The sequence below is a fragment of the Triturus cristatus genome, chromosome 4_2, assembly GCF_964204655.1.
Source record: "Triturus cristatus chromosome 4_2, aTriCri1.1, whole genome shotgun sequence".
In the NCBI taxonomy this organism is placed as follows: Eukaryota; Metazoa; Chordata; class Amphibia; order Caudata; family Salamandridae; genus Triturus; species Triturus cristatus.
In genome coordinates this window covers 67,292,618-67,317,547 of record NC_140586.1, presented here as the reverse complement: position 1 = coordinate 67,317,547, position 24,930 = coordinate 67,292,618, and the positions used below count along the sequence as shown (strand labels likewise).

Sequence of the window (24,930 nt, the reverse complement as noted above, 5' to 3'; positions counted from 1 at the left end):
TACTGTATGGACACCCGGTCCGCGGACCGCTCAGCCTGGTCAAGGAGGGCTGGGAGATGAAGCCCCGAGGCGCCCCTCCTGACGTCTACCGATACCTCCTGACCCTCCGAAACCAGACCCGCAAGTTCCGAGCCATGGCCGAAGCCAACCTCGAGGCCAGCCAGGAGGACATGAAGCGGTGGTACGATCGCAACACCTCTACTGTAGAATTCGAGCCAGGTCAGAAAGTATGGGTCATGGCCCCGGTCGAACCCGGCGCCCTGCAGGACAAGTGGACCGGGCCCTTCCAGGTGGTGGAGAAGAAAAGTCCCGTCACCTACCTGGTCGATCTGGAGTCCCCCCGGAACCCCCTCCGGGTCCTACACGCTAACAGGCTAAAACCCCACTTCGCCCGGACCGAACTGAGCCTGCTGCTGGCGACCGACGAGGGGTGCGAGGACGACTCCGAGCCCTTGCCCGACCTCTTGCAATCCGACATTCACGATGGATCGATCGAAGGGGTCCGACTCGCCTCGTCCCTGACCCCGGAACAGCGCAACGACTGCCAGCAACTACTGCGGGACTACGCAGCCCTCTTCTCTCTCACCCCGGGGGTGACCCACTGGTGCGTCCACGACGTCGACACCGGGGAGAGCCCCCCCATACGACACAGAGCCTATCGGGTGCCTGACCGAGTGCGGGCCTGCATCCAGGCCGAAGTAGCGAAGATGCTGGCCCTGGGGGTCATCGAGCCTTCCGACAGCCCGTGGGCCAGCCCTGTCGTCCTGGTGCCCAAGGCCGCAGCTCCTGGTCACCCCCCGGAGTTGCGATTCTGCGTGGACTACCGAGCCCTGAATACAGTAACCAAGACAGACGCACACCCGATACCCCGGGCCGACGAACTCATCGACCGCCTAGGGGCCGCGCGCTACTTGAGCACACTGGACCTCACCGCCGGGTACTGGCAAATCCAGCGCACCCCCGGCGCCCAAGAAAGATCCGCCTTTTCGACTCCGGATGGGCATTACCACTTTCGGGTGATGCCCTTCGGAATGAAGAACGCCCCGGCCACCTTCCAAAGACTGGTGAACAAGGTTTTGGCCGGGCTTGAGGCCTTCAGCGCGGCCTACTTAGATGACATTGCCGTGTACAGCAACCACTGGGCCGAGCACCTCCTCCACCTGAAGGCCGTCCTGGCCGCCCTCCAGCAGGCCGGGCTCACAATCAAGGCCAGCAAATGTCAAATCGGCCACGGATCCGTGACCTACCTGGGCCATCAAGTGGGGAGCGGGCGGGTGGCCCCCCTCCAAGCGAAGATAGATGCCATCCAGACCTGGGAACCCCCCACTACCCAGACCGCTGTCCGGGCCTTCCTGGGCCTCACCGGATACTACCGGCGGTTTATCCGGGACTATGGGAGCATTGTGGGCCCCCTCACAGAGTTAACGTCCAAAAAGCAGCCCAAGAAGGTACACTGGACACCCCGCTGCCAAACAGCCTTCGACACCCTAAAAACAGCCATGTGTACTGCTCCGGTGCTGCAGGCCCCGGACTACCAGAAGGAGTTCGTGGTACAGACGGACGCCTCCGAGTATGGGATCGGGGCCGTCCTATCCCAAGCCGACGAAAAGGGGCTCGACCGACCAGTGGCCTTCATCAGCCGACGACTACTGCCCCGAGAGCAACGCTGGAGCACGATTGAGCGCGAGGCCTTCGCTGTGGTGTGGGCCCTCAAGAAGCTCCGGCCCTACCTCTTTGGCGCCCACTTCCGGGTCCAGACCGACCACCGGCCCTTGCAATGGTTAATGCGAATGCGGGGCGAGAACCCCAAGCTGCTGCGTGGTCCATCTCGCTACAAGGGATGGACTTTGACGTCGAACACCGGCCCGGCAATGACCACGCCAACGCCGACGGCCTGTCCCGCTTCTTCCGCCTTGACGAGGAGAATCCCCAAGGAGATGGGTGACTCTCCATGCCTTCGGCTGGGGGGGACGCCTGTTGGACCCGGCCTCGTGGCGTGGTCCTTAACCCCCTGGATTGTGGCCGTTCCCCGCCCCGGCCGTCACAGGCCACACGTCTGAACTGCACCAAGGCCCTTCACCCGGAGCTGCACGTGGTCGCATACTCCTCGTGGCTCCGCCATCTTGTTGGCATCCACGTCACACCATGCACCAGCCGGCGCGACCCCGCTCAACCCGGCCTCGACCCCAGCGAAGCCCCGACATCGAGGCACCACGAACTAGCCAGGGGGTGCCGCAGGAACCATTCATCGCCCCCGGCGGAGGACAGTATCGATGGGACCCCCAACTGTCCTCCCCTCTCGAGGTGTGATCGCCCTGCAACTCCCATGGGCCTGGCGCCTCTCCTGCTGGGCGTCTGGCCACCTCCACCCGGCCACTCCGCCCCCTCGGGCGCATAGGTCCGGACATCAAAGGGCTCCAGGCCTATATCTGGAGCGACCCCACCACAGCTCGGCAGTTGTATCCCGGAGTCGAGAGCCCTGCTGATTGAATCGCGGCTGACCCTACGGAGAAGAACTCTTGTCGGAACCATCACGAGCCCTGCTGACTGCGTCGCGGCTCCTTCTTGTGCACCCTTCCTGAACCACCTGGAACATCGGAGCCCTGCTGACGCTGTCGCGGCCCAACCTCGCTGAAACCTTCCTCGGAGCCCTGCTGACGACGTCGCGGCTCGAGCTGAGCAGAAACCATCTTGAGAGCCCTGCTGATTGAATCGCGGCTCTCCACGAACTGTACGCCAGAGCCTGCTGACGCCGTCGCGGCTCGACCCATCCAAGATCCGGAGGTCCCCCAGCTTGAGGATAAGAACTGGGCCCCAGGTACCCTCGTACCGCACTCCTGCCAAAGACTGCCCCGCTACCCCTACCCTTCCAAAGAGACACTGAGACTTTTTGTGGATCCCTCGATCCCTTCGTGTAAATATTGACCTCGTAACCTTTCGATTGCTGATAAAGAATTGCTTGTCACCAGACAACCTCCTTGAGTCCTGTGTGGTGGTGTTACTGTGCTAGTACGTGATAGGAGAAGGATCTCACAGGAGACTTCTCGGCAGCGCTCGGCTACTTCGTGCAGTGAGAGGGCCCCCCTTGGTGGTCGCACCGACTCCTCGGGGTCTGCCTTCCAACATTTGGTGGCCAGCGACGGGATCCGAGCCGAACGCAGTACGTACCAGCCAGTACCCACTAGCTACCCATCCAAACGGATAGCATCATGAGCAGCCAGGAAAACAACGCGACAATGGAGTTCCGGCCCGAACGGCTGGAAGAATATACGCACAAAGAATTAAAACAGTTCTGCAAAGACAAAGGCATTGCAACCACCAGCCTAGGTACCAAAGAAGAGATGCAGAAAGCTCTGAGGGCATGGTTGGAGGCCGGGGCAGGCCCCTCCCAGGAAGAAGGGCCCTTGCCCCTGACAGAGACCACAGCAACCGCACTGACTCCGGCAACCGGAGGAAGAAAGAGCCTAGAAACCGGCCTCTCCGAAGAAGAAATACGAGAGCGGGAAAAGGTCCGGAGCCACGAGCTAGAGCTCGCCCGACTGCGGCTGGACGGCGAACTCCAGCTGGCAGAAAAGAAACTGGCCCTCGAGCAGCTACGCCTTCAAGAAGAGATAGAAGAGAAGAGACGACACCGGGAGTTGGAGGAAAAGAAACTAACTCTTGAGCACGAGCGCAGTCTCAAGGAGCTCGAGATCAAGGCCCAGAACGGAGGGACCAACACCCCCGGTACTAGAGACACTCTACCGCCTTCCGAGACCAAGGTACATATCCCGAAAGAGGTCGTCAAGGAGTATTACAAGAATGACGACATCCAACAATGGTTCAAGGCCTATGAGGTGGCCATGGCCTCTCATCAGGTGCCCCGAAAAGACTGGGGCGCGGGCCTGTGGGGGCGGTTCCTGAGTGAGGGTCGAGACACACTGCTCCAGCTGCCGGAGGAGGTGATGACCTCCTACGATCACATGAAGGAGGCCCTGCTCACCCGCTACGGGCTAACAGCGGAAATGTACCGCCAGCGGTTCAGAGACTGCAAGAAAATCCCAGGTACCACATGGGTGGAATATGTGGACTTTTTCAGTCGGGCCCTAGAAGGGTGGATCAAAGGAAGCAAAGTAACAACCTACGGGCAGCTGGTCGACCTCATCGTGTGGGAACATCTTTCCAACAATTGCTTCGTGGAATTGAGACAGCACCTCCTCGACAGCAAAATGACTGACCCGCGAAAACTTGCCGTCGAGGCCGATCGATGGGTCAACTCCCGGGTCCCCCGGAGCTCAATGGGGGAGTACCAGAGGAACCCCAGCGGACCCCCACGCCAGCGCGGTGGGGGGGGAGGGCCGAACAGGAACCGAGACCCTCCCGCCGGGGCCCCCAGGAGCCCTCCTCGGGGGCCACCGCAGCCACATCTCTCCCCGAGCCTAGCTCGAAGGGTGGGCCCGGCCCGACCCGGACCACGGCCACCAGTGACCTGCTATGGCTGCCAACAAACCGGACACTTTGCCAGCGATCCGGCCTGCCCTCTGAACCGAAGAAACGGGGCCGGCGGGCCCCCGCCCCGGCAGCTGACAGCCGCCGCCTTGGGGGGAGGAGAAGAGGAAGAGGAGGCCCTCGACCGAGAGAACACTGAGTGGGAGCCGGCAGCCATGTCCCTGGTCTGCCTGGGTAGCCGCGAGATGGTACCCTGCGCCCCCATCCCAACCAACACCCAGAAGTACCGGCAGCAGGTCACGGTCAACGGACAACGGGCCGAAGCCCTTCGTGACACGGGCGCCAGTATCACCGCTGTCCGCTGCCACCTGGTGACCCCTGAACAGATTCTACCGAATGTGCTGTGCCCCGTACGGACGGCCGACAACAGTGAAAGCTTATGCCAGATGGCCCTGGTCCCCTTCGAGTGGGGAGGGGTGACGGGCCTGCTGAAGGTGACAGTGCGCGACGACGCCCCGGTCGACTGTCTCCTGGGGAACGACTTGGAAAGTTCCCCCTGGGCTCAAGTAGAGCGGCGAGAGCACCTCCGAATGTTGGGACTGGCTGATTGGGCCTGCGCCATCACCCGGTCCATGACCGCCCAGGCCCCCCGCTCATCCTCGACCTCCGGGACCGCCCAACCCGAGGGGCTCACACCCCCTCCCACCAGCGGCGAGGAGGAGGCGGACACCGACCCTGGGCCCAGCGAATCCTCCCCCGAAGAGAGGGCTTCTCCGAGCGCCCTACCAGAGCTGACGCAATGACAACACGAGGGGGGCCCCACCCGAGAACAGTTCCAGCAAGAGCAACAGTCCTGTCCTTCTCTCGAAGGGGTCCGACAACAAGCGACCGCGCAAGCCAACGGTGACCAGACCGGCACCCACTGGATCTACTGGGCCGAGGGCCTGTTGTACAGTGAACAGAAAGTAGCAGAACTCGGGGCCAGCCGCGTGTTGGTGGTCCCCCTCCGCTTCCGGGAGTTCCTTCTTAACCTGGCCCATGATGTGCCCCTCGCCGGACACTTGGGGCAAGACAAAACGTACAGTCGTCTGGTGACCCACTTCTACTGGCCCCGGATGCGGAGAGATGTGGACAACCACTGCCGGTCCTGCCAGACCTGCCAAGCCAGCGGAAAGACGGGGGGTCGGGTCAAGGCCCCCCTCCAGCCCTTTCCCGCCGTCAGCACCCCGTTCGAACGGGTCGGAATCGATATTGTGGGACCCCTGGACCCCCAAACCGCCCTGGGCCACCGCTTCATCCTGGTCCTCGTGGACCACGCCACCAGGTACCCGGAGGCGGTCCCGCTAAGAACTATAACGGCCCCTGTGGTAGGCCGGGCCTTGATGGGGATCTTCTCCCGAGTGGGATTCCCCAGCGAAGTGGTGAGCGACCGCGGCACGAACTTTATCTCCAGGTACATGCGGTCCCTGTGGCAACAGTGCGGGGTCACATACAAGTTCACGACCCCCTATCACCCTCAGGGGAACGGACTGGTTGAGCGGTTCAACCGAACATTAAAAGGGATGATCCAGGGCCTGGAAGAGCCCCTCAGGCGGAAATGGGATGTCCTGCTGCCCTGCCTCCTGTTTGCCTATCGGGAGGTCCCGCAGAAGTCCCTGGGGTTCAGCCCGTTTGAACTACTGTATGGACACCCGGTCCGCGGACCGCTCAGCCTGGTCAAGGAGGGCTGGGAGATGAAGCCCCGAGGCGCCCCTCCTGACGTCTACCGATACCTCCTGACCCTCCGAAACCAGACCCGCAAGTTCCGAGCCATGGCCGAAGCCAACCTCGAGGCCAGCCAGGAGGACATGAAGCGGTGGTACGATCGCAACACCTCTACTGTAGAATTCGAGCCAGGTCAGAAAGTATGGGTCATGGCCCCGGTCGAACCCGGCGCCCTCCAGGACAAGTGGACCGGGCCCTTCCAGGTGGTGGAGAAGAAAAGTCCCGTCACCTACCTGGTCGATCTGGAGTCCCCCCGGAACCCCCTCCGGGTCCTACACGCTAACAGGCTAAAACCCCACTTCGCCCGGACCGAACTGAGCCTGCTGCTGGCGACCGACGAGGGGTGCGAGGACGACTCCGAGCCCTTGCCCGACCTCTTGCAATCCGACATTCACGATGGATCGATCGAAGGGGACCGACTCGCCTCGTCCCTGACCCCGGAACAGCGCAACGACTGCCAGTAACTACTGCGGGACTACGCAGCCCTCTTCTCTCTCACCCCGGGGGTGACCCACTGGTGCGTCCACGACGTCGACACCGGGGAGAGCCCCCCCATACGACACAGAGCCTACCGGGTGCCTGACCGAGTACGGGCCTGCATCCAGGCCGAAGTAGCGAAGATGCTGGCCCTGGGGGTCATCGAGCCTTCCGACAGCCCGTGGGCCAGCCCTGTCGACCTGGTGCCCAAGGCCGCAGCTCCTGGTCACCCCCCGGAGTTGCGATTCTGCGTGGACTACCGAGCCCTGAATACAGTAACCAAGACAGACGCACACCCGATACCCCGGGCCGACGAACTCATCGACCGCCTAGGGGCCGCGCGCTACTTGAGCACACTGGACCTCACCGCCGGGTACTGGCAAATCCAGCTCACCCCCGGCGCCCAAGAAAGATCCGCCTTTTCGACTCCGGATGGGCATTACCACTTTCGGGTGATGCCCTTCGGAATGAAGAACGCCCCGGCCACCTTCCAAAGACTGGTGAACAAGGTTTTGGCCGGGCTTGAGGCCTTCAGCGCGGCCTACTTAGATGACATTGCCGTGTACAGCAACCACTGGGCCGAGCACCTCCTCCACCTGAAGGCCGTCCTGGCCGCCCTCCAGCAGGCCGGGCTCACAATCAAGGCCAGCAAATGTCAAATCGGCCACGGATCCGTGACCTACCTGGGCCATCAAGTGGGGAGCGGGCGGGTGGCCCCCCTCCAAGCGAAGATAGATGCCATCCAGACCTGGGAACCCCCCACTACCCAGACCGCTGTCCGGGCCTTCCTGGGCCTCACCGGATACTACCGGCGGTTTATCCGGGACTATGGGAGCATTGTGGGCCCCCTCACAGAGTTAACGTCCAAAAAGCAGCCCAAGAAGGTACACTGGACACCCCGCTGCCAAACAGCCTTCGACACCCTAAAAACAGCCATGTGTACTGCTCCGGTGCTGCAGGCCCCGGACTACCAGAAGGAGTTCGTGGTACAGACGGACGCCTCCGAGTATGGGATCGGGGCCGTCCTATCCCAAGCCGACGAAAAGGGGCTCGACCGACCAGTGGCCTTCATCAGCCGACGACTACTGCCCCGAGAGCAACGCTGGAGCACGATTGAGCGCGAGGCCTTCGCTGTGGTGTGGGCCCTCAAGAAGCTCCGGCCCTACCTCTTTGGCGCCCACTTCCGGGTCCAGACCGACCACCGGCCCTTGCAATGGTTAATGCGAATGCGGGGCGAGAACCCCAAGCTGCTGCGGTGGTCCATCTCGCTACAAGGGATGGACTTTGACGTCGAACACCGGCCCGGCAATGACCACGCCAACGCCGACGGCCTGTCCCGCTTCTTCCGCCTTGACGAGGAGAATCCCCAAGGAGATGGGTGACTCTCCATGCCTTCGGCTGGGGGGGACGCCTGTTGGACCCGGCCTCGTGGCGTGGTCCTTAACCCCCTGGATTGTGGCCGTTCCCCGCCCCGGCCGTCACAGGCCACCCGTCTGAACTGCACCAAGGCCCTTCACCCGGAGCTGCACGTGGTCGCATACTCCTCGTGGCTCCGCCATCTTGTTGGCATCCACGTCACACCGTGCACCAGCCGGCGCGACCCCGCTCAACCCGGCCTCGACCCCAGCGAAGCCCCGACATCGAGGCACCACGAACTAGCCAGGGGGTGCCGCAGGAACCATTCATCGCCCCCGGCGGAGGACAGTATCGATGGGACCCCCAACTGTCCTCCCCTCTCGAGGTGTGATCGCCCTGCAACTCCCATGGGCCTGGCGCCTCTCCTGCTGGGCGTCTGGCCACCTCCACCCGGCCACTCCGCCCCCTCGGGCGCATAGGTCCGGACATCAAAGGGCTCCAGGCCTATATCTGGAGCGACCCCACCACAGCTCGGCAGTTGTATCCCGGAGTCGAGAGCCCTGCTGATTGAATCGCGGCTGACCCTACGGAGAAGAACTCTTGTCGGAACCATCACGAGCCCTGCTGACTGCGTCGCGGCTCCTTCTTGTGCACCCTTCCTGAACCACCTGGAACATCGGAGCCCTGCTGACGCTGTCGCGGCCCAACCTCGCTGAAACCTTCCTCGGAGCCCTGCTGACGACGTCGCGGCTCGAGCTGAGCAGAAACCATCTTGAGAGCCCTGCTGATTGAATCGCGGCTCTCCACGAACTGTACGCCAGAGCCTGCTGACGCCGTCGCGGCTCGACCCATCCAAGATCCGGAGGTCCCCCAGCTTGAGGATAAGAACTGGGCCCCAGGTACCCTCGTACCGCACTCCTGCCAAAGACTGCCCCGCTACCCCTACCCTTCCAAAGAGACACTGAGACTTTTTGTGGATCCCTCGATCCCTTCGTGTAAATATTGACCTCGTAACCTTTCGATTGCTGATAAAGAATTGCTTGTCACCAGACAACCTCCTTGAGTCCTGTGTGGTGGTGTTACTGTGCTAGTACGTGATAGGAGAAGGATCTCACAGGAGACTTCTCGGCAGCGCTCGGCTACTTCGTGCAGTGAGAGGGCCCCCCTTGGTGGTCGCACCGACTCCTCGGGGTCTGCCTTCCAACATTTGGTGGCCAGCGACGGGATCCGAGCCGAACGCAGTACGTACCAGCCAGTACCCACTAGCTACCCATCCAAACGGATAGCATCATGAGCAGCCAGGAAAACAACGCGACAATGGAGTTCCGGCCCGAACGGCTGGAAGAATATACGCACAAAGAATTAAAACAGTTCTGCAAAGACAAAGGCATTGCAACCACCAGCCTAGGTACCAAAGAAGAGATGCAGAAAGCTCTGAGGGCATGGTTGGAGGCCGGGGCAGGCCCCTCCCAGGAAGAAGGGCCCTTGCCCCTGACAGAGACCACAGCAACCGCACTGACTCCGGCAACCGGAGGAAGAAAGAGCCTAGAAACCGGCCTCTCCGAAGAAGAAATACGAGAGCGGGAAAAGGTCCGGAGCCACGAGCTAGAGCTCGCCCGACTGCGGCTGGACGGCGAACTCCAGCTGGCAGAAAAGAAACTGGCCCTCGAGCAGCTACGCCTTCAAGAAGAGATAGAAGAGAAGAGACGACACCGGGAGTTGGAGGAAAAGAAACTAACTCTTGAGCACGAGCGCAGTCTCAAGGAGCTCGAGATCAAGGCCCAGAACGGAGGGACCAACACCCCCGGTACTAGAGACACTCTACCGCCTTCCGAGACCAAGGTACATATCCCGAAAGAGGTCGTCAAGGAGTATTACAAGAATGACGACATCCAACAATGGTTCAAGGCCTATGAGGTGGCCATGGCCTCTCATCGGGTGCCCCGAAAAGACTGGGGCGCGGGCCTGTGGGGGCGGTTCCTGAGTGAGGGTCGAGACACACTGCTCCAGCTGCCGGAGGAGGTGATGACCTCCTACGATCACATGAAGGAGGCCCTGCTCACCCGCTACGGGCTAACAGCGGAAATGTACCGCCAGCGGTTCAGAGACTGCAAGAAAATCCCGGGTACCACATGGGTGGAATATGTGGACTTTTTCAGTCGGGCCCTAGAAGGGTGGATCAAAGGAAGCAAAGTAACAACCTACGGGCAGCTGGTCGACCTCATCGTGTGGGAACATCTTTCCAACAATTGCTTCGTGGAATTGAGACAGCACCTCCTCGACAGCAAAATGACTGACCCGCGAAAACTTGCCGTCGAGGCCGATCGATGGGTCAACTCCCGGGTCCCCCGGAGCTCAATGGGGGAGTACCAGAGGAACCCCAGCGGACCCCCACGCCAGCGCGGTGGGGGGGGAGGGCCGAACAGGAACCGAGACCCTCCCGCCGGGGCCCCCAGGAGCCCTCCTCGGGGGCCACCGCAGCCACATCTCTCCCCGAGCCTAGCTCGAAGGGTGGGCCCGGCCCGACCCGGACCACGGCCACCAGTGACCTGCTATGGCTGCCAACAAACCGGACACTTTGCCAGCGATCCGGCCTGCCCTCTGAACCGAAGAAACGGGGCCGGCGGGCCCCCGCCCCGGCAGCTGACAGCCGCCGCCTTGGGGGGAGGAGAAGAGGAAGAGGAGGCCCTCGACCGAGAGAACACTGAGTGGGAGCCGGCAGCCATGTCCCTGGTCTGCCTGGGTAGCCGCGAGATGGTACCCTGCGCCCCCATCCCAACCAACACCCAGAAGTACCGGCAGCAGGTCACGGTCAACGGACAACGGGCCGAAGCCCTTCGTGACACGGGCGCCAGTATCACCGCTGTCCGCTGCCACCTGGTGACCCCTGAACAGATTCTACCGAATGTGCTGTGCCCCGTACGGACGGCCGACAACAGTGAAAGCTTATGCCAGATGGCCCTGGTCCCCTTCGAGTGGGGAGGGGTGACGGGCCTGCTGAAGGTGACAGTGCGCGACGACGCCCCGGTCGACTGTCTCCTGGGGAACGACTTGGAAAGTTCCCCCTGGGCTCAAGTAGAGCGGCGAGAGCACCTCCGAATGTTGGGACTGGCTGATTGGGCCTGCGCCATCACCCGGTCCATGACCGCCCAGGCCCCCCGCTCATCCTCGACCTCCGGGACCGCCCAACCCGAGGGGCTCACACCCCCTCCCACCAGCGGCGAGGAGGAGGCGGACACCGACCCTGGGCCCAGCGAATCCTCCCCCGAAGAGAGGGCTTCTCCGAGCGCCCTACCAGAGCTGACGCAATGGCAACACGAGGGGGGCCCCACCCGAGAACAGTTCCAGCAAGAGCAACAGTCCTGTCCTTCTCTCGAAGGGGTCCGACAACAAGCGACCGCGCAAGCCAACGGTGACCAGACCGGCACCCACTGGATCTACTGGGCCGAGGGCCTGTTGTACAGTGAACAGAAAGTAGCAGAACTCGGGGCCAGCCGCGTGTTGGTGGTCCCCCTCCGCTTCCGGGAGTTCCTTCTTAACCTGGCCCATGATGTGCCCCTCGCCGGACACTTGGGGCAAGACAAAACGTACAGTCGTCTGGTGACCCACTTCTACTGGCCCCGGATGCGGAGAGATGTGGACAACCACTGCCGGTCCTGCCAGACCTGCCAAGCCAGCGGAAAGACGGGGGGTCGGGTCAAGGCCCCCCTCCAGCCCTTTCCCGCCGTCAGCACCCCGTTCGAACGGGTCGGAATCGATATTGTGGGACCCCTGGACCCCCAAACCGCCCTGGGCCACCGCTTCATCCTGGTCCTCGTGGACCACGCCACCAGGTACCCGGAGGCGGTCCCGCTAAGAACTATAACGGCCCCTGTGGTAGGCCGGGCCTTGATGGGGATCTTCTCCCGAGTGGGATTCCCCAGCGAAGTGGTGAGCGACCGCGGCACGAACTTTATCTCCAGGTACATGCGGTCCCTGTGGCAACAGTGCGGGGTCACATACAAGTTCACGACCCCCTATCACCCTCAGGGGAACGGACTGGTTGAGCGGTTCAACCGAACATTAAAAGGGATGATCCAGGGCCTGGAAGAGCCCCTCAGGCGGAAATGAGATGTCCTGCTGCCCTGCCTCCTGTTTGCCTATCGGGAGGTCCCGCAGAAGTCCCTGGGGTTCAGCCCTTTGAACTACTGTATGGACACCCGGTCCGCGGACCGCTCAGCCTGGTCAAGGAGGGCTGGGAGATGAAGCCCCGAGGCGCCCCTCCTGACGTCTACCGATACCTCCTGACCCTCCGAAACCAGACCCGCAAGTTCCGAGCCATGGCCGAAGCCAACCTCGAGGCCAGCCAGGAGGACATGAAGCGGTGGTACGATCGCAACACCTCTACTGTAGAATTCGAGCCAGGTCAGAAAGTATGGGTCATGGCCCCGGTCGAACCCGGCGCCCTCCAGGACAAGTGGACCGGGCCCTTCCAGGTGGTGGAGAAGAAAAGTCCCGTCACCTACCTGGTCGATCTGGAGTCCCCCCGGAACCCCCTCCGGGTCCTACACGCTAACAGGCTAAAACCCCACTTCGCCCGGACCGAACTGAGCCTGCTGCTGGCGACCGACGAGGGGTGCGAGGACGACTCCGAGCCCTTGCCCGACCTCTTGCAATCCGACATTCACGATGGATCGATCGAAGGGGTCCGACTCGCCTCGTCCCTGACCCCGGAACAGCGCAACGACTGCCAGCAACTACTGCGGGACTACGCAGCCCTCTTCTCTCTCACCCCGGGGGTGACCCACTGGTGCGTCCACGACGTCGACACCGGGGAGAGCCCCCCCATACGACACAGAGCCTACCGGGTGCCTGACCGAGTGCGGGCCTGCATCCAGGCCGAAGTAGCGAAGATGCTGGCCCTGGGGGTCATCGAGCCTTCCGACAGCCCGTGGGCCAGCCCTGTCGACCTGGTGCCCAAGGCCGCAGCTCCTGGTCACCCCCCGGAGTTGCGATTCTGCATGGACTACCGAGCCCTGAATACAGTAACCAAGACAGACGCACACCCGATACCCCGGGCCGACGAACTCATCGACCGCCTAGGGGCCGCGCGCTACTTGAGCACACTGGACCTCACCGCCGGGTACTGGCAAATCCAGCTCACCCCCGGCGCCCAAGAAAGATCCGCCTTTTCGACTCCGGATGGGCATTACCACTTTCGGGTGATGCCCTTCGGAATGAAGAACGCCCCGGCCACCTTCCAAAGACTGGTGAACAAGGTTTTGGCCGGGCTTGAGGCCTTCAGCGCGGCCTACTTAGATGACATTGCCGTGTACAGCAACCACTGGGCCGAGCACCTCCTCCACCTGAAGGCCGTCCTGGCCGCCCTCCAGCAGGCCGGGCTCACAATCAAGGCCAGCAAATGTCAAATCGGCCACGGATCCGTGACCTACCTGGGCCATCAAGTGGGGAGCGGGCGGGTGGCCCCCCTCCAAGCGAAGATAGATGCCATCCAGACCTGGGAACCCCCCACTACCCAGACCGCTGTCCGGGCCTTCCTGGGCCTCACCGGATACTACCGGCGGTTTATCCGGGACTATGGGAGCATTGTGGGCCCCCTCACAGAGTTAACGTCCAAAAAGCAGCCCAAGAAGGTACACTGGACACCCCGCTGCCAAACAGCCTTCGACACCCTAAAAACAGCCATGTGTACTGCTCCGGTGCTGCAGGCCCCGGACTACCAGAAGGAGTTCGTGGTACAGACGGACGCCTCCGAGTATGGGATCGGGGCCGTCCTATCCCAAGCCGACGAAAAGGGGCTCGACCGACCAGTGGCCTTCATCAGCCGACGACTACTGCCCCGAGAGCAACGCTGGAGCACGATTGAGCGCGAGGCCTTCGCTGTGGTGTGGGCCCTCAAGAAGCTCCGGCCCTACCTCTTTGGCGCCCACTTCCGGGTCCAGACCGACCACCGGCCCTTGCAATGGTTAATGCGAATGCGGGGCGAGAACCCCAAGCTGCTGCGGTGGTCCATCTCGCTACAAGGGATGGACTTTGACGTCGAACACCGGCCCGGCAATGACCACGCCAACGCCGACGGCCTGTCCCGCTTCTTCCGCCTTGACGAGGAGAATCCCCAAGGAGATGGGTGACTCTCCATGCCTTCGGCTGGGGGGGACGCCTGTTGGACCCGGCCTCGTGGCGTGGTCCTTAACCCCCTGGATTGTGGCCGTTCCCCGCCCCGGCCGTCACAGGCCACCCGTCTGAACTGCACCAAGGCCCTTCACCCGGAGCTGCACGTGGTCGCATACTCCTCGTGGCTCCGCCATCTTGTTGGCATCCACGTCACACCGTGCACCAGCCGGCGCGACCCCGATCAACCCGGCCTCGACCCCAGCGAAGCCCCGACATCGAGGCACCACGAACTAGCCAGGGGGTGCCGCAGGAACCATTCATCGCCCCCGGCGGAGGACAGTATCGATGGGACCCCCAACTGTCCTCCCCTCTCGAGGTGTGATCGCCCTGCAACTCCCATGGGCCTGGCGCCTCTCCTGCTGGGCGTCTGGCCACCTCCACCCGGCCACTCCGCCCCCTCGGGCGCATAGGTCCGGACATCAAAGGGCTCCAGGCCTATATCTGGAGCGACCCCACCACAGCTCGGCAGTTGTATCCCGGAGTCGAGAGCCCTGCTGATTGAATCGCGGCTGACCCTATGGAGAAAAACTCTTGTCGGAACCATCACGAGCCCTGCTGACTGCGTCGCGGCTCCTTCTTGTGCACCCTTCCTGAACCACCTGGAACATCGGAGCCCTGCTGACGCTGTCGCGGCCCAACCTCGCTGAAACCTTCCTCGGAGCCCTGCTGACGACGTCGCGGCTCGAGCTGAGCAGAAACCATCTTGAGAGCCCTGCTGATTGAATCGCGGCTCTCCACGAACTGTACGCCAGAGCCTGCTGACGCCGTCGCGGCTCGACCCATCCAAGATCCGGAGGTCCCCCAGCTTGAGGATAAGAACTGGGCCCCAGGTACCCTCGTACCGCACTCCTGCCAAAGACTGCCCCGCTACCCCTACCCTTCCAAAGAGACACTGAGACTTTTTGTGGATCCCTCGATCCCTTCGTGTAAATATTGACCTCGTAACCTTTCGATTGCTGATAAAGAATTGCTTGTCACCAGACAACCTCCTTGAGTCCTGTGTGGTGGTGTTACTGTGCTAGTACGTGATAGGAGAAGGATCTCACAGGAGACTTCTCGGCAGCGCTCGGCTACTTCGTGCAGTGAGAGGGCCCCCCTTGGTGGTCGCACCGACTCCTCGGGGTCTGCCTTCCAACAGTGCCCAACTGCGCTGATGCACGCAGTGTCAGCGAGTGGCCTGCTGCACTGATGCATAGAGTCTCAGCAAGTGCCCTACTGCACTGATGCATGTAGTCTCAGCGAGTGCCCTGCTGCACTGATGCATGTATTCTCAGCGAGTGTCCTGCTGTGCTGATGCATGTAGTGTCAGTGAGTGCCCTCCTGCTCTGACTTTCCAGCAAGTGCCCTGGTCGGCTGATGCACGCAGTCTCAGCGAGTGCCCTGCTGCGCTCATGCAAACAGTCTCAGCAAGTGCCCTGCTGCGCTAATGCGCAGCCTCAACGGTTGCCTTGCTGCACTGATGCATGCAGTCTCAGCAACTACTCTGCTGCACTGATGCACGCTGTCTCAGCAAGTGTCCTGCTGCGCTGATGCATGCACTCAGCGAGTGCCCTTCGGTGCTTATGCACGCAGTCTCAGTGTGGGAGCTCCCTCCAACACTCAGCGAGTGCCCTGCTGCACTGATGCATGCAGTCTCAGCAAGTGCCCTGCTGCGCTCATGCATGCAGCCTCAGCGAGTACCCTGCTGCACTGCTGCACGCAGTCTCAGTGAGTGCTCAGCTGCGCTAATGCACGCAGTCTCAGCGACTGCCCTGGTGGGCTGATGCATGCAGTCTCAGTGAGTGTCCTGCTGCGCCGATGTGCGTAGTCTCAACGAGTGCCCTGCTGCGCTGATGCATGCAGTCTCAGCGAGTGCCCTGCTGTGCTAATGCACGCAGTCTCAGCAAGTGCCCTGCTGGACTGAGGCATGCAGACTCAGCCAGTGCCCTGCTGCGCTGATGCATGCAGTCTCAGCGAGTGCCCTGCTGCGCTGATGCACGCAGTCTCAGCGGGTGCCCTGCTGCGCTGATGCACGCACAGTGAGTGCCCTACTGCGCTGATGCACGCAGTCTCAGCGAGGGCCCTGCTGCACTGATGCATGCAGTCTCAGCAAGTGCCCTACTGTGCTCATGCGTGTAGTCTCAGCGAGTGCCCTGCTGCACTGATACATACAGTCTCAGCGAGATCCCTGCTGCACTGATACATACAGTCGCAGCGAGATCCCTGCTGCGCTGAAGAATAGTCTCAGTGAGTGCCCTGCCGGGCTTGATGCATGTAGTCTCAGTGAGTGACCTGCTGAGCTGATGCATACAGTCTCAGTGAGTGCCCTACTGCGCTGATACATGTAGTCTCAGCACGTGCCCTGCTGCACTCAATCTCAGTGAGTGCCTTACTGCGCTGATGCATGCAGTCTCAGCGAGTGCCCTGCTGCACTGATGCATGCAGTCTCAGTGAGTGCCCAACTGCGCTGATGCACGCAGTCTCAGCGAGTGCCCTGCTGCACTGACGCACGTAGGCTCAACGAGTGCCCTTCTGCGCTGATGCATGCAGTTTCAGCACGTGCCCTGCTGCGCTGATGCATGTAGTCTAAGCGAGTGCCATCCTGCGCTGATGCATACAGGCTCAGCTAGTGCCCTGCTGCGCTGATGCATGTAGTCTCCGTGAGTGCCCTGCTGCATTGATTGACGCAGTCTCAGCAAGTGCCCTGCTGCACTGATGCATGAAGTGTCAGCGAGTGCCCTGCTGCGCTGATGCATGCAGTCTCAGCGAGTGCCCTGCTGTGCTGATGCACGCAGTCTCAGCAAATGCCCTGCTGCGCTGATGTGCGTAGTCTCAACAAGTGCCCTGCTGCACTGATGCATGCAGTCTCAGCGAGTGCCCTGCTGCGCTGATGCAAGCAGTCTCAGCAAGTGCCCTGCTGGACTGAGGCATGCAGACTCAGCCAGTGCCCTGCTGCGCTGATGCATGCAGTCTCAGCGAGTGCCCTGCTGCATTGATACATACAGTCTCAGCGAGTTCCCTGCTGCGCTGAAGAATAGTGTCAGCGAGTGCCCTGTCGGGCTTGATGCATGTAGTCTCAGTGAGTGCCCTCCTGAGCTGATGCATAGAGTCTCAGCAAGTGCCCTACTGCGCTGATGCATGTAGTCTCAGCGCATGCCCTGCTGTGCTGATGCATGTAGTCTCAGCTAGTGCCCTGCTGCACTGATGCATTTAGTCTCAGAGAGTGCCCTGCTGCATTGATGCATGTAGTCTCAGCGAGTGTCCTGATGCGCTGATGCATGTAGTGTCAGTGAGTGCCCTCCTGCGCTGATGTTCCAGCAAGTGCCCTGGTCGGCTGATGCACGCAGTCTCAGCGAGTGCCCTGCTGCGCTGATGCAAGCAGTCTCAGCAAGTGCCCTGCTGCGCTAATGCTCAGCCTCAACGATTGCCTTGCTGCACTGATGCATGCAGTCTCAGCGACTGCTCTGCTGCCCTGATGCATGCAGTCTCATCAAGTGTCCTGCTGGACTGAGGCATGCAGACTCAGTCAGTGCCCTGCTGCGCTGATGCACGCAGTCTCAGCGAGTGCCCTGCTGCGCTGATGCACGCAGTCTCAGTGGGTGCCCTGCTGCGCTGATGCATGCGCTCAGCGACTGCCCTTCTGCGCTGATGCACGCAGTCTCAGCGAGTGCCCTGCTGCTCTGATGCATGCAGTCTCAGCAAGTGCCCTGCTGCGCTCATGCATGCAGTCTCAGTGAGTGCCCTGCTGCACTGCTGCACGCAGTCTCAGTGAGTGCCCAGCTGTGCTAATAGACGCAGTCTCAGCGACTGCCCTGGTGGGCTGATGCACGCAGTCTCAGTGAGTGTCCTGCTGCGCTGGGCCAGGTCCAACAGTAGTCTCAACGAGTGCCCTGCTGCACTGATGCATGCAGTCTCAGTGAGTGCTCTGCTGCGCTGATGCACGCAGTCTCACCAAGTGCTCTGCTGGACTGAGGCATGCAGACTCAGCCAGTGCCCTGCTGCGCTGATGCATGCAGTCTCAGCGAGTGTCCTGCTGCGCTGATGCATGCAGTCTCAGCGAGTGCCCTGCTGCGCTGATGCATGCAGTCTCAGTGAGTTACCTGCTGAGCTGACGCATACAGTATCAGTGAGTGCCCTACTGCGCTGATACATGTAGTCTCAGCACGTGCCCTGCTGCACTCAATCTCAGCAAGTGCCTTACTGCGCTGATGCATGCAGTCTCAGCGAGTGCCCTGCTACACTGATGCATGCAGACTCAGTCAGTGCCCAACTGCGCTGATGCACGAAGTGTCAGCGAGTGGCCTGCTGCACTGATGCATAGAGTCTCAGGAAGTGCCCTACTGCACTGATGCATGTAGTCTCAGCGAGTGCCCTGCTGCGTTGATGCATGTATTCTCAGCGAGTGTCCTGCTGCGCTGATGCATGTAGTGTCAGTGAGTGCCCTCCTGCTCTGCTGTTCCAGCAAGTGCCCTGGTCGGCTGATGCACGCAGTCTCAGAGAGTGCCCTGCTGCGCTCATGCAAACAGTCTCAGCAAGTGCCCTGCTGTGCTAATGCGCAGCCTCAACGGTTGCCTTGCTGCACTGATGCATGCAGTCTCAGCGACTACTCTGCTGCACTGATGCACGCTGTCTCAGCAAGTGTCCTGCTGCGCTGATGCATGCACTCAGCGAGTGCCCTTCTGTGCTGATGCACGCAGTCTCAGCGAGTGCCCTGCTGCACTGATGCATGCAGTCTCAGCAAGTGCCCTGCTGCGCTCATGCATGCAGTCTCACCGAGTACCCTGCTGCACTGCTGCACGCAGTCTCAGTGAGTGCTCAGCTGCGCTAACGCACGCAGTCTCAGCGACTGCCCTGGTGGGCTGATGCACGCAGTCTCAGTGAGTGTCCTGCTGCACCGATGTGCGTAGTCTCAACGAGTGCCCTACTGCGCTGATGCATGCAGTCTCAGCGAGTGCCCTGCTGTGCTGATGCACGCAGTCTCAGCAAGTGCCCTGCTGGACTGAGGCATGCAGACTCAGCCAGTGCCCTGCTGCGCTGATGCATGCAGTCTCAGCGAGTGCCCTGCTGCACTGATGCACGCAGTCTCAGCGGGTGCCCTGCTGCGCTGATGCACGCACAGTGAGTGCCCTACTGCACTGATGCACGCAGTCTCAGCAAGTGCCCTGCTGCACTGATGCATGCAGTCTCAGCAAGTGCCCTACTGCGCTCATGCATGTAGTCTCAGCGAGTGCCCTGCTGCACTGATACATACAGTCTCAGCAAGATCCCTGCTGCACTGATACATACAGTCTCAGCGAGATCCCTGCTGCGCTGAAGAATAGTCTCAGTGAGTGCCCTGCCGGGCTTGATGCATGTAGTCTCAGTGAGTGACCTGCTGAGCTGACGCATACAGTCTCAGTGAGTGCCCAACTGCGCTGATACATGTAGTCTCAGCACGTGCCCTGCTGCACTCAATCTCAGCGAGTGCCTTACTGCGCTGATGCATGCAGTCTCAGTGAGTGCCCTGCTGCACTGATGCATGCAGTCTCAGTGAGTGCCCAACTGCGCTGATGCACGCAGTCTCAGCGAGTGCCCTGCTGCACTGACACACGTAGGCTCAGTGAGTGCCCTGCTGCGCTGATGCATGCAGTTTCAGCAAGTGCCCTGCTGCGCTGATGCATGTAGTCTAAGCGAGTGCCATCCTGCGCTGATGCATACAGGCTCAGCTAGTGCCCTGCTGCGCTGATGCATGTAGTCTCCGTGAGTGCCCTGCTGCATTGATTGACGCAGTCTCAGCAAGTGCCCTGCTGCACTGATGCATGCAGTGTCAGCGAGTGCCCTGCTGCGCTGATGCATGCAGTCTCAGCGAGTGCCCTGCTGTGCTGATGCACGCAGTCTCAGCAAATGCCCTGCTGCGCTGATGCATGTAGTCTAAGCGAGTGCCATCCTGCGCTGATGCATACAGGCTCAGCTAGTGCCCTGCTGCGCTGATGCATGTAGTCTCCGTGAGTGCCCTGCTGCATTGATTGACGCAGTCTCAGCAAGTTCCCTGCTGCACTGATGCATGCAGTGTCAGCGAGTGCCCTGCTGCGCTGATGCATGCAGTCTCAGCGAGTGCCCTGCTGTGCTGATGCACGCAGTCTCAGCAAATGCCCTGCTGCGCTGATGTGCGTAGTCTCAACAAGTGCCCTAGAGTCTCAGTGAGTGCCCTGCTGCGCTGATGCATGTAGTCTCAGCTAGTACCCTGCTGCACTGATGCATGTAGTCTCAGCAAGTGCACGCAGTCTCAGTGAGTGCCCTAGAGTCTCAGTGAGTGCCCTGCTGCACTGATGCATGCAGTCTCAGCGAGAGCCCTGCTGCACTGATGCACACAGTCTCAGCAAGTGCCCTGCTGCGCTGAGGCATGCAGACTCAGCCAGTGCCCTGCTGCGCTGATGAACGCAGTCTCAGTGCGTGCCCTGCTGCATTGATACATACAGTCTCAGCGAGTTCCCTGCTGCGCTGAAGAATAGTGTCAGCGAGTGCCCTGTCGGGCTTGATGCATGTAGTCTCAGTGAGTGCCCTCCTGAGCTGATGCATAGAGTCTCAGCAAGTGCCCTACTGCGCTGATGCATGTAGTCTCAGTGCATGCCCTGCTTTGCTGATGCATGTAGTCTCAGCTAGTGCCCTGCTGCACTGATGCATTTAGTCTCAGCGAGTGCCTTGCTGCGTTGATGCATGTAGTCTCAGCGAGTGTCCTGATGCGCTGATGCATGTAGTGTCAGTGAGTGCCCTCCTGCGCTGATGTTCCAGCAAGTGCCCTGGTCGGCTGATGCACGCAGTCTCAGCGAGTGCCCTGCTGCGCTGATGCAAGCAGTCTCAGCAAGTGCCCTGCTGCGCTAATGCTCAGCCTCAACGATTGCCTTGCTGCACTGATGCATGCAGTCTCAGTGACTGCTCTGCTGCCCTGATGCACGCAGTCTCATCAAGTGTCCTGCTGGACTGAGGCATGCAGACTCAGCCAGTGCCCTGCTGCGCTGATGCACGCAGTCTCAGCGAGTGCCCTGCTGCGCTGATGCACGCAGTCTTAGCGGGTGCCCTGCTGCGCTGATGCATGCGCTCAGCGACTGCCCTTCTGCGCTGATGCACGCAGTCTCAGCGAGTGCCCTGCTGCACTGATGCATGCAGTCTCAGCAAGTGCCCTGCTGCGCTCATGCATGCAGTCTCAGTGAGTGCCCTGCTGCACTGCTGCACGCAGTCTCAGTGAGTGCCCAGCTGTGCTAATACACGCAGTCTCAGCGACTGCCATGGTGGGCTGATGCACGCAGTCTCAGTGAGTGTCCTGCTGCGCTGATGCATGCAGTCTCAGCAAGTGCCCTGCTGCGCTCATGCATGCAGTCTCAGTGAGTGCCCTGCTGCACTGCTGCACGCAGTCTCAGTGAGTGCCCAGCTGTGCTAATACACGCAGTCTCAGCGACTGCCATGGTGGGCTGATGCACGCAGTCTCAGTGAGTGTCCTGCTGCGCTGATGTGCGTAGTCTCAACGAGTGCCCTGCTGCACTGATGCATGCAGTCTCAGTGAGTGCCCTGCTGCGCTGATGCACGCAGTCTCACCAAGTGCTCTGCTGGACTGAGGCATGCAGACTCAGCCAGTGCCCTGCTGCGCTGATCCATGCAGTCTCAGCGAGTGTCCTGCTGCGCTGATGCACACAGTCTCAGCAAGTGCCCTGCTGCACTGATGCATGCAGTCTCAGCAAGTGCCCTACTGCGCTCATGCATGCAGTCTCAGCGAGTGCCCTGCTGCACTGATACATACAGTCTCAGCGAGTGCCCTACTGCGCTGATAAATGTAGTCTCAGCACGTGCCCTGCTGCACACAATCTCAGCGAGTGCCTTACTGCGCTGATGCATGCAGTCTCAGCGAGTGCCCTGCTGCACTGATGCATATAGTCTCAGTCAGTGCCAAACTGCGCTGATGCACGCAGTGTCAGCGAGTGGCCTGCTGCACTGATGCATAGAGTCTCAGCAAGAGCCCTACTGCACTGATGCATGTAGTCTCAGCGAGTGCCCTGCTGCACTGATGCATGTATTCTCAGCGAGTGTCCTGCTGCGCTGATGCATGTAGTGTCAGTGAGTGCCCTCCTGCTCTGACGTTCCAGCAAGTGCCCTGGTCGGCTGATGCACACAGTCTCAGCGAGTGCCCTGCTGCGCTCATGAAACAGTCTCAGCAAGTGCCCTGCTGCGCTAATGTGCAGCCTCAACGGTTGCCTTGCTGCACTGATGCATGCAGTCTCAGCGACTACTCTGCTGCACTGATGCATGCTGTCTCAGCAAGTGTCCTGCTGCGCTGATGCATGCACTCAGCGAGTGCCCTTCGGTGCTTATGCACGCAGTCTCAGCGAGTGCCCTGCTGCACTGATGCATGCAGTCTCAGCAAGTGCCCTGCTGCGCTCATGCATGCAGTCTCAGCGAGTACCCTGCTGCACTGATGCACACAGTCTCAGCAAGTGCCCTGCTGGACTGAGGCATGCAGACTCAGCCAGTGCCCTGCTGCGCTGATGAACGCAGTCTCAGTGCGTGCCCTGCTGCATTGATACATACAGTCTCAGCGAGTTCCCTGCTGCGCTGAAGAATAGTGTCAGCGAGTGCCCTGTCGGGCTTGATGCATGTAGTCTCAGTGAGTGCCCTCCTGAGCTGATGCATAGAGTCTCAGCAAGTGCCCTACTGCGCTGATGCATGTAGTCTCAGTGCATGCCCTGCTTTGCTGATGCATGTAGTCTCAGCTAGTGCCCTGCTGCACTGATGCATTTAGTCTCAGCGAGTGCCTTGCTGCGTTGATGCATGTAGTCTCAGCGAGTGTCCTGATGCGCTGATGCATGTAGTGTCAGTGAGTGCCCTCCTGCGCTGATGTTCCAGCAAGTGCCCTGGTCGGCTGATGCACGCAGTCTCAGCGAGTGCCCTGCTGCGCTGATGCAAGCAGTCTCAGCAAGTGCCCTGCTGCGCTAATGCTCAGCCTCAACGATTGCCTTGCTGCACTGATGCATGCAGTCTCAGCGACTGCTCTGCTGCCCTGATGCACGCAGTCTCATCAAGTGTCCTGCTGGACTGAGGCATGCAGACTCAGCCAGTGCCCTGCTGCGCTGATGCACGCAGTCTCAGCGAGTGCCCTGCTGCGCTGATGCACGCAGTCTCAGCAGGTGCCCTGCTGCGCTGATGCATGCGCTCAGCGACTGCCCTTCTGCGCTGATGCACGCAGTCTCAGCGAGTGCCCTGCTGCACTGATGCATGCAGTCTCAGCAAGTGCCCTGCTGCGCTCATGCATGCAGTCTCAGTGAGTGCCCTGCTGCACTGCTGCACGCAGTCTCAGTGAGTGCCCAGCTGTGCTAATACACGCAGTCTCAGCGACTGCCCTGGTGGGCTGATGCACGCAGTCTCAGTGAGTGTCCTGCTGCGCTGATGTGCGTAGTCTCAACGAGTGCCCTGCTGCACTGATGCATGCAGTCTCAGTGAGTGCCCTGCTGCGCTGATGCACGCAGTCTCACCAAGTGCTCTGCTGGACTGAGGCATGCAGACTCAGCCAGTGCCCTGCTGCGCTGATCCATGCAGTCTCAGCGAGTGTCCTGCTGCGCTGATGCACACAGTCTCAGCAAGTGCCCTGCTGCACTGATGCATGCAGTCTCAGCAAGTGCCCTACTGCGCTCATGCATGCAGTCTCAGCGAGTGCCCTGCTGCACTGATACATACAGTCTCAGCGAGTGCCCTACTGCGCTGATAAATGTAGTCTCAGCACGTGCCCTGCTGCACACAATCTCAGCGAGTGCCTTACTGCGCTGATGCATGCAGTCTCAGCGAGTGCCCTGCTGCACTGATGCATATAGTCTCAGTCAGTGCCAAACTGCGCTGATGCACGCAGTGTCAGCGAGTGGCCTGCTGCACTGATGCATAGAGTCTCAGCAAGAGCCCTACTGCACTGATGCATGTAGTCTCAGCGAGTGCCCTGCTGCACTGATGCATGTATTCTCAGCAAGTGTCCTGCTGCACTGATGCATGTAGTGTCAGTGAGTGCCCTCCTGCTCTGACGTTCCAGCAAGTGCCCTGGTCGGCCGATGCACACAGTCTCAGCGAGTGCCCTGCTGCGCTCATGCAAACAGTCTCAGCAAGTGCCCTGCTGCGCTAATGTGCAGCCTCAACGGTTGCCTTGCTGCACTGATGCATGCAGTCTCAGCGACTACTCTGCTGCACTGATGCACGCTGTCTCAGCAAGTGTCCTGCTGCGCTGATGCATGCAGTCTCAGCAAGTGCCCTGCTGCGCTCATGCATGCAATCTCAGCGAGTACCCTGCTGCACTGCTGCACGCAGTCTCAGTGAGTGCTCAGCTGCGCTAATGCACGCAGTCTCAGCGACTGCCCTGGTGCGCTGATGCACACAGTCTCAGTGAGTGTCCTGCTGCGCCGATGTGCGTAGTCTCAACGAGTGCCCTGCTGTGCTGATGCATGCAGTCTCAGCGAGTGCCCTGCTGTGCTAATGCACGCAGTCTCAGCAAGTGCCCTGCTGGACTGAGGCATGCAGACTCAGCCAGTGCCCTGCTGCGCTGATGCATGCAGTCTCAGCGAGTGCCCTGCTGCGCTGATGCACGCAGTCTCAGCGGGTGCCCTGCTGCGCTGATGCACGCACAGTGAGTGCCCTACTGCGCTGATGCACGCAGTCTCAGCGAGTGCCCTGCTGCACTGATGCATGCAGTCTCAGCAAGTGCCCTACTGTGCTCATGCATGTAGTCTCAGCGAGTGCCCTGCT

General features: G+C 60.8%; 1 protein-coding gene across 1 annotated transcript in view; it reads right to left on the bottom strand.

Moving 5' to 3' along the window:
* The window catches only part of LOC146832993 (coiled-coil domain-containing protein 159-like), a 704,530-nt gene that overhangs the window by 439,383 nt on the left and 240,217 nt on the right, over positions 1–24,930 (bottom strand). The window lies entirely within an intron of this gene.